The sequence below is a fragment of the Pristiophorus japonicus genome, chromosome 23, assembly GCF_044704955.1.
Source record: "Pristiophorus japonicus isolate sPriJap1 chromosome 23, sPriJap1.hap1, whole genome shotgun sequence".
Classification (NCBI taxonomy): domain Eukaryota; kingdom Metazoa; phylum Chordata; class Chondrichthyes; family Pristiophoridae; genus Pristiophorus; species Pristiophorus japonicus.
This window is the reverse complement of record NC_091999.1, coordinates 19223525-19232758: the sequence shown is the minus strand read 5'-3', so window position 1 is coordinate 19232758 and position 9234 is coordinate 19223525.

Here is a 9234-nt window from a genome sequence, read left to right as displayed (position 1 = left end):
AGGGGGGAGGATGAACATCCAGAGGTTGTGGTCCATATCGGGACCAATGACATCGGTAGAAAGAGGGATGAGATCCTGCAGGCAGGTTTTAGGGAGCTAGGAAAGAGATTAATAAACAGGACCTCAAAGGCAGTAATGTCCGGATTACTCCCGGTGCCCCGTGCTGGTGAGTACAGAAATAAGAGGATAGAGCAGATGAATGCATGGCTGGAGTTTGGTGCAGGAGGGAGGGCTTTAGATTCCTGAGGCATTGGGAGCGTTTCTGGGGGAGGTGGGACCAGTACAAGCCGGACAGGTTGCACCTCAACAGGACCGGACAATACCCTCACTGCGGGTTTTGCTAGTGTTTGGAAGGCAGAGGAAACAAAGGCTAGAAAATAGACAATAAGGGAGTTTGGCAGCGCTAAATGCCAGTGCCAGTATGTTTCAATGAGATCACCTCTCATTCGTCTAAACTCCAGAGAGTATAGGCCCATTCTACACAAACTCTCATCATAAGACAGTCCTCTCATCACAGGAATCAATCTAGAAATACTTCAATGCCAATGCAAGGAGTCTGGGGATTAAGGCAGATAAGCTGAGTGCACAGACAGACATGTGGGGGTATGATATTGTAACTATTAGTGAAACACGGCTAAAAGAACTGCAGGAATGGCAGCTCAACATTCCTGGTTACAGGGTTTTAAGACGAGATAGAGACGGGGATAAAAAATGGAGGGCGCATCGCAGTGTTGATTAAAGAAACAATTCCAGCTGTGGAGAGGGATGATATGTTCGAAGGATCATCAAATGAGGCCACATGGTAGAAGTGAAGAACAAAAAAGGGGCAATCACACTGCTGGGGATGTACTATAGACCCCCAAACAGTCAGAGGGAGACAGAAGAGCAAATATATCGGCACATTTCTGATACGTGCAAAAATAATAGGGCAGTAATAGTCGGGGATTTCAACTACCCAAATATTAACTGGGATAGAATTAGTGTGAAAGACATAGAAGGAGCAGAATTCTTAAAATGCATTCAGGAGAACTTTTTTAGCCATTACGTAGCAAGCCCAACAAGAGAGGGGGTGGTTCTGGACTTAGGTTTAATGAATGAAGCTTGGGCAGGTGGAAGGGGTATCAGTGGGAGAGTATTTTGGTGCTGGTGATCATAATTCAGTTAGATTTAGGGTAGTTATAGAAAAGGACAAAGATGGACCAGGAATAAAAGTTCTCAATTGGGGTAAAGCTAATTTTACTAAGCGGAGATGTGATTTAACCAAAGTGGACTGGAAACAGCTACTTGAAGGTAAATTAATGTCAGAGCAGTGGGAGGCATTCAAGGAGGAGATAGTGAGGGTTCAGAGCAAGTATGTTCCCTTAAGATAAAGGGTGGGACTAATAAATCTAGAGCCCCTTCGATGTCAATATTAGAATATCAGAGATAGGAGCAGGAGTATGTCATGCGGCCCCTCGAGCCTGCTCCGCCATTCAATAAGATCATCGCCCTCAACTCCACTTTCCCACCTGATCTCCATATCCCTTGATTCCCCGAGAGTCCAAAAATCTATCTATCTCAGCCTTGAATAGACTGAGCATCCACAGCCCTCTGGGGCAGAGAATTCCAAAGATACACAACCCTCTGAGTGAAGAAATTTCTCATCTCTGTCTTAAATGGCCTCCCCCTTATCTTGAGCCCCCGAGTTCTAGTCACTCCAGCCCGGGGGAATCGAGCTCTCAGCATCTCCCCTGTCAATACCCTTCAGAATCTGGTATGTTTCAATGGGATCCCCTCTCATTCTTCTAAACTCCAGAGAGTATCGGTCCATTCTACACAATCTCTCATCGTAAGACAGCTCTCTCATCCCAGGAATCAATCTTGTGAACCTCCGTTGCACCATCTCCAAGGCAAGTATATCTTTCCTTAGATAAGGAGACCGAAACTGCCCAGTACTCCAGGTGTGGTCTCACCAAGGCCCTGTACAATTGTAGCAATAGATCCTTACTCTTATACTCCACCCCCTTACTGCTTGCTGTACCTGCATGCTCGCTTTCTGTGTTTCTTGCACAAGGACACCCAAATCTCTCTCAACACCAACATTTAAAGTTTCTCACCATTTAAAAGATATTCTGTTTTTCAATTCTTCCGACCAAAGTGAATAACCTCACATTTTCGACATTATACTCAATCTGCCACCTTACTGCCCATTCACATCGTCTGTCTATATATCTTTGCACTCTTGTGTTCTGCTCACAGCTTACTGTCTCACCGAGCTTTGTATCATCAGCAAATATTACACTGGGTCCCTTTATCTAGGTCATTAATATAGATTGTAAATAGCTGAGGCCCCAGCACTGATCCTTGCTGCACCCCACTAGTTACAGCCTGCCGGAAGCCCCGCCCCTCTCACACTCCAATTGGTTGGAGGACCAACCGTCCATTCATTCCTCCAGCCCCGCCCCGCTCTTCATATTGGTGGGGAGCTGCCGTCAATCACCCGGGCAGTGTGAGCTGAGCATGTGCAGGCGGCGGTGGCAGACGCTGACACAGGAGGTGAGCGAGATCCAGGGAGCGGGTTAAAGAAACACTGGGGACAACAACACCGAGTGCAGCCCCGGGCCCAGATATAAACCGGGGAACATTCTCCCCACACCGGGGGGGGGATATAAACCGGGGAACATACTCCCCACACCGGGGGGGGGGATATAAACCGGGGAACATTCTCCCTACACCGAGGGGGGGGGGGATATAAACCGGGGAACATTCTCCCCACACCGGGGGGAGGGATATAAACCGGGGAACATTCTCCCCACACCGGGGGGGATATAAACAGGAGAACATTCTCCCCACACCGGGGGGGGGGATATAAACCGGGGAACATTCTCCCCACACCGGGGGGGGGGGGGGATATAAACCGGGGAACATTCTCCCCACACCAGGGGGGATATAAACCAGGGAACATTCTCCCCACACCGGGGGGGGGATATAAACCGGGGAACATTCTCCCCACACCGGGGGGGGGGGGATATAAACCGGGGAACATTCTCCCCACACCGGGGGGGGGGGGGGATATAAACCGGGGAACATTCTCCCCACACCGGGGGTGGGGGGGATATAAACCGGGGAACATTCTCCCCACACCGGGGGGGGATATAAACCGGGGAACATTCTCCCCACACCGGGGGGGGGGATATAAACCGGGGAACATTCTCCCCACACCGGGGGGGGGATATAAACCGGGGAACATTCTCCCCACACCGGGGGTGGGGGGGATATAAACCGGGGAACATTCTCCCCACACCGGGGGGGGGGATATAAACCGGGGAACATTCTCCCCACACCGGGGGGGGGATATAAACCGGGGAACATTCTCCCCACACCGGGGGGGGATATAAACCGGGGAACATTCTCCCCACACCGGGGGGGGGATATAAACCGGGGAACATTCTCCCCACACCGGGGGGGGGATATAAACCGGGGAACATTCTCCCCACACCGGGGGGGGATATAAACCGGGGAACATTCTCCCCACACCGGGGGGTGGATATAAACCGGGGAACATTCTCCCCACACCGGGGGGAGGGGGGGGGGATATAAACCAGGGAACATTCTCCCCACACCGGGGGGGGATATAAACCGGGGAACATTCTCCCCACACCGGGGGGGGATATAAACCGGGGAACATTCTCCCCACACCGGGGGGTGGATATAAACCGGGGAACATTCTCCCCACACCGGGGGGGGGATATAAACCGGGGAACATTCTCCCCACACCGGGGGGGGGGGATATAAACCGGGGAACATTCTCCCCACACCGGGGGGATATAAACCGGAGAACATTCTCCCCACACCGGGGGGGATATAAACCGGGGAACATTCTCCCCACACCGGGGGGGATATAAACCGGGGAACATTCTCCCCACACCGGGGGGGATATAAACCGGGGAACATTCTCCCCACACCGGGGGGATATAAACCGGGGAACATTCTCCCCACACCGGGGGGATATAAACCGGGGAACATTCTCCCCACACCGGGGGGGGGATACAAACCGGGGAACATTCTCCCCACACCGGGGGGATATAAACCGGGGAACATTCTCCCCACACCGGGGGGGGGGATATAAACCGGGGAACATTCTCTCCACACCGGGGGGGGGGGATATAAACCGGGGAACATTCTCCCCACACCGGAGGGGGGATATAAACCGGGGAACATTCTCCCCACACCGGGGGGGGGATATAAACCGGGGAACATTCTCCCCACACCGGGGGGGATATAAACCGGGGAACATTCTCCCCACACCGGGGGGATATAAACCGGGGAACATTCTCCCCACACCGGGGGGGGGATATAAACCGGGGAACATTCTCCCCACACCGGGGGATATAAACCGGGGAACATTCTCCCCACACCGGGGGGGGGATATAAACCGGGGAACATTCTCCCCACACCGGGGGGGATATAAACCGGGGAACATTCTCCCCACACCGGGGGGGGATATAAACCGGGGAACATTCTCCCCACACCGGGGGGGGATATAAACCGGGGAACATTCTCCCCACACCAGAGGGAGGGATATAAACCGGGGAACATTCTCCCCACACCGGGGTGGGGCGGAGGGGGGATATAAACCGGGGAACATTCTCCTCCTGCCTGCCGGGTCCCGGCTCTGTTCGCACTGTGTCTGCGTCAAACTCTCAGGGAGCGTCTGTAAATCAACGAGAAATTGTAATGGACCAGGGAGCGTCTGTAAATGAAGGAGCAATGGTGACAGAGCAGGGAGCATCTGTAAAGAATTCTAGAATCACAGAATATTACAGCACAGAAGGGGGCCATTCGGCCCATCGAGTCTGCGCCGATACTTTCGGGGAGCAATCCGGTTATCCCGCTTCCCCCGCTCTTTCCCCAAATCCCTGCAATATCATTCTGCTTCAAGTGTTTGTCCAATTCACTTTTGAAGGCAACGATTGACTCTGTCTCTACCGCTCCGTCAGGCAGTGCATTCCAAACCCTAACCACTCCTTGTGTGAAAATGGTTTTCCTCATGTGACCTCTGTTTTTGCCAATCGCCTCAAATCTGTGCCCTCTGGTTATCAGTGTTAGAAACAGTTCCTCTATTTATTCTATCTCATCTTCATGATTTTTAACACCTCTATCAAATCTCGTCTTAGCCTTCTCTGCTCCAAGGAGAACAATCCCAGCTTCTCCAGTCTCCACATAAATGAAGTTCCTCATCCCTGGCACCATTCCAGTAAATGTCTTCTGTCCCCTCTCCAAAACCTTTGTGTCCTTCCTGAAGTGTGCCCAGAATTGGACCCAATCCTCCAGCTGGGCTCGAGCTCGTGTTTTATATAGTTTTAGCATAACTTCCCGGCTTTAGTACTCTGTGCCTCGATTTATAAAGCTAGGATCCTTTACGCTTTATTAACAGCTTTGTTAACCTATCCTGTGACCTTCAAAGATTTATTAAAATCTTTAAATATTTCAAAAAATGTAGCAGAAATGGAGAGTGGTCAGGGAGCGTCTGTAAAGGAAGGAGAAATGGGGAGTAGTCAGGGAGCGTCTGTAAAGGAAGGAGAAATGGAGAGTGGTCAGGGAGCGTCTGTAAAGGAAGGAGAAATGGAGAGTGGTCAGGGAGCGTCTGTAAAGGAAGGAGAAATGGTGACTGGGCATGAAGCTCAATTTTAAAATTCTCATCCTTGTTTTCAAATTCCTCCGTGGCCTCGTCCCTCCCTACCTCTGTAACCTCCTCCAGCCCTACAACCCTCCAGGATCTCTGGCCTCCCTCGCATTCCTGGTTTTAATCACACCACCATTGGTGGCTATGCCTTCAGCTGCCTAGGCCCGAAGCTCCAGAATTCCCTCCCTAAACCTCTCCCTCCTCCTTTAAGACCCTAAGAACATAAGAAATAGGAGCAGGAGTCGGCCATTTGGCCCCTCGAGCCTGCTCCGCCATTCAATAAGATCATGGCTCATCTGATCATGGACTCAGCTCCACTTCCCTGCCCACTCCCCATAACCCTTTACTCCCTTATTGTTCAAAAATCTGTCTATCTCCACCTTAAATATATTCAATGACACAGCCTCCACAGCTCTCTGGGGCAGAGAATTCCACAGATTTACAACCATCTGAGAGAAGAAATTTCTCCCCATCTCAGTTCTAAATGGGCGGCCCCTTATTCTAAGACTATGTCCTCTAGTTTTAGTTTCCCCTATGAGTGGATGCAAATATCCTCTCTGCATCCACCTTATCGAGCCCCCTCATTTTCTTATATGTTTCAATAAGATCACCTCTCATTCTTCTGAACTTCAATGAGTATAGGCCCAACCTATTCAACCTATCTTCATAAGACAGCCCCTTCATATCCGGAATCAACCTAGTGAACTTTCTCTGACAGCCTCCAATGCAAGTATATCCCTCCTTAAATAAGGAGACCAAAACTGTACACAGTACTCCAGGTGTGGCCTCACCAATACCCTGTACAGGTGTAGCAGGACTTCTCTGCTTTTATACTCTATCCCCCTTGCAATAAAGGCCAACATTCCATTGGCCTTCCTGATTACTTGCTGTACCGACATACTAACTTTTTGTGTTTCATGCACAAGGACCCCCAGGTCTCTCTGTACTGCAGCACTTTGCAATTTTTCTCCATTTAAATTATAATTTGTTTTTCTATTATTTCTGCCAACGTGGATAATCTCACAGTTTCCCACATTATACTCCATCTGCCAAATATTTGCCCACTCACTGAGCCTTTGCAGATTTTTTGTGTCCTCCTCACAATTTGCTTTCCCATCCATCTTTGTATCATCAGCAAACTTGGCTACATTACACTCTGTCCCTTCATCCATGTCATTAATATAAATTGTAAATAGTTGAGGACCCAGCACCGATCCCTGCGGCACCCCACTAGTCACTGTTTGCCAACTGGAAAAAGACCCATTTATCCCGACTCTGTTTTCTGTTAGTTCGCCAATTCTCTATCCATTCTAATATATTACCCCCAACCCAGTGAGCTTTTATCTTGTGTAGTAACCTGTTATGTGGCACCTTATCGAATGCCTTCTGGAAATCCAAATACACCACATCCACTGGTTCCCCCTGATCCACTCTGCTTGTTACATCCTCAAAGAACTCCAGCAAATTTGTCAAACATGATTTCCCTTTCATAAAACCATGCTGACTCTGCTTGATTGAATCATGCTTTTCCAAATGTCCCATTACTGCTTCCTTAATAATGGACTCCAACATTTTCCCAACGACAGATGTTAGGCAAACTGGTCTGTAGTTTACTGCTTTTTGTCTGCCTCCTTTTTTAAATAGGGGCGTTATTTGTGGTTTTCCAATCTGCTGGGACCGCCCCAGAATCCAGGGAATTTTGGTAGATTAAAACCAATGCATCCACTATCTCTGCAGCCATTTCTCTTAATACCCTGGGATGTAAGGCATCAGGTCCGGGGACTTGTCCACCTTTAGTCCCATTATTTTACCTAGTACCACTTCATTACTGATAGTGATTGTATTAAGTTCCTCCCTACCTATAGCCCCTTGATTATCCACTATTGGGATGTTTTTAGTTTCTTCCACCGTGAAGACCGATACAAAATATTTGTTCAACGTCTCTGCTATTTCCCTGTTCTCCATTATTAATTCCCCAGTCTCATCATCCAGGGGACCAACATTTACTTGAGCCACTCTTTTCCTTTTTAACACTCTTTAAAATGTGCCTCTTTGACCCTCGGTGTCAAATTCTATCTGATAATGCTCCTGTGAAGCACCAGGGGCCATTTTACAGAGTTATTTCAAGGCTGAGATCGATACATTTTTGGTGTTTGGGGAATCAAGGGATATGGAGATCGGGCGGGAAAGTGGAGTTGAGGTTGATGTTCAGTCATGATGTTATTGAATGGTGGAGCGGGATCGAGGGGCCGTTTGCCCTAATCCTGCTCATAACTCTTATGTTCTTAAAGGTGCTATATAAATGAAAGAGAAATGGTGATGGGTCAGGGAGAGCATTTGATCAGAACTGGGAGATATGGCAGATGGACAGCTTATAGGGAGCGATAGAGTGAGGGAAAGGAGAGAGAGAGAGAGAGAGAGAGAGAGAGACCATGTACACAAGAAATGAACTGTAAAGTTGGGTGGGCAAGAGGAGGTGGGGAAGTGACAGCAGACAAAAGGAGGCACAATGGGAGAAGGGAGAGTAATAAAAGACACATAGAAAATAAAAAGACTTGCATTTATTTTGCACCTTTCACCACCACCAGATGCCCCAAAGCACTTTACAGTCAATTAATTTATTTTTGAAGTGTAGTCACTATCGTAATGTAGGAAACGCAGCAACCAATTTACAATGTGATAATGACCAGATAATCTGCTTTACTGATGTTAAGGGAAAATATTGGCCAGGACATCGGGGATAACTCCCCTGTTCTGCTTGAAATAGTGCAATGGGACCTTTTACGTCCACCTGAGGGAGCAGACGGGGTCTCGGTTTAACATCTTATCCAAAAGACAGCACCTCCGACAGTACAGCAGTCCCTCAGCACTGCACTGGAGCATCAGCCGAGAGTTTTGTGTTCATGTCTCTGGAGTGCGACATCAACCCACAACCTTGTGACTCAGAGGCAAGTGTGTTACCCACTGAGTCACAGCTGACACAAATACTGACATAGTTAGAGCAGGGTAGCTCAGTTGGAGATGTTTGATGATGCATTTATCAATGCTTAGATATTTTGTCTATTCCTCAAAATCAGTAACATTTTGGAAGCTTCAGGTCAAGGTTCACAGATTAACAATAAGAAATAGGAGCAGGAGGAGGCCATTTGATCCCTCGAGCCTGCTCTGCCATTCAATAAAATCATGGCTGATCTGATCTTGACTTCAACTCCACTTTCCTGCCTGCTCCCCATAACTCTTGACTCCCCTATAATTCAAAAATCTGTCTATCTCCCTTTTAAATATATTGACTGACTCAGCCTGCACAGCTCTCTGGGGTAGAGAATTCCAAAGATTCACGACCCTCAGAGAAGAAATTCCTCCGCATCTCCGTTTTAAATGGGCGACCCCTTATTCTGAAACTATGCATCCTAGTTCTAGATTCCCCACACGAGGGGAAACATCCTCTCTGCATCTACCCTGTCAAGCTCCCTCAGAATCTTACACGTTTCAATAAGATCACCACTCATTCTTCGAAACTCCAATGAGTACAGGCCTAACCTGCTCAAGCTTACTTCATGAGACAACCA